General features: G+C 63.4%; 1 protein-coding gene across 2 annotated transcripts in view; it reads left to right on the top strand.

The window, feature by feature from the left end:
* Positions 1-43: 43 nt before the first annotated feature.
* The window catches only part of SLC6A12 (solute carrier family 6 (neurotransmitter transporter), member 12), a 17,428-nt gene continuing 17,026 nt past the window's right edge, over positions 44-445 (top strand). For both annotated transcript variants that reach the window (XM_010845019.1, XM_010845016.1), the window contains exon 1: positions 44-185. The gene's annotated coding sequence lies outside the window, so the exon portion shown is untranslated. The remainder of the gene's footprint in view (positions 186-445) is intronic.

The following is a 445-nucleotide window of genomic DNA, read 5'->3' as shown; positions in this document are numbered from 1 at the left end:
ATGTGGACACACACAGTCACTTTCTGTCCCGGGCGGGGCGGTCCCAGGACCACGCTGGATGGGATTCTGAGCTGGGAGGAACAGGGGAAGGAGTGGGGCAATTTCCCTTTCAGGCTGGGTCTCTTAGCGTCTTCCCGGGACTCTGCTGGGGACACGGGAGCCGGGGAGCTGGACAAAGGGATGAGGTGAGTGGGATGTGGGATGAGGAGGACTGAGAGCTGCCACAGAGGGCTCAGTGGACCCCCGGGAGGAGGACTGGGTGGAAGCGTGTGTCTGGTTATGAGCGAGGCTGGAGGGGAAGTCTGGTGCTGGGGACTCTTAGGACACGGCAACCCCCCAGCTCCCGGCACCATCAGCAGCATCTGAGCTGCTGGGGACAAGCCTGCCTAGCAGGAGGAAAGTCCTTGGATGGGGGGTGGCCCCAGGGAGCGGGTGAGAGAGAGGG

The sequence above is a fragment of the Bison bison genome, unplaced genomic scaffold (assembly GCF_000754665.1).
Source record: "Bison bison bison isolate TAMUID 2011002044 unplaced genomic scaffold, Bison_UMD1.0 scf7180017864213, whole genome shotgun sequence".
Classification (NCBI taxonomy): Eukaryota; Metazoa; Chordata; class Mammalia; order Artiodactyla; family Bovidae; genus Bison; species Bison bison.
The sequence above is the reverse complement of the archived record's forward strand: the minus strand, read 5'-3'. Positions and strand labels throughout refer to the sequence as shown.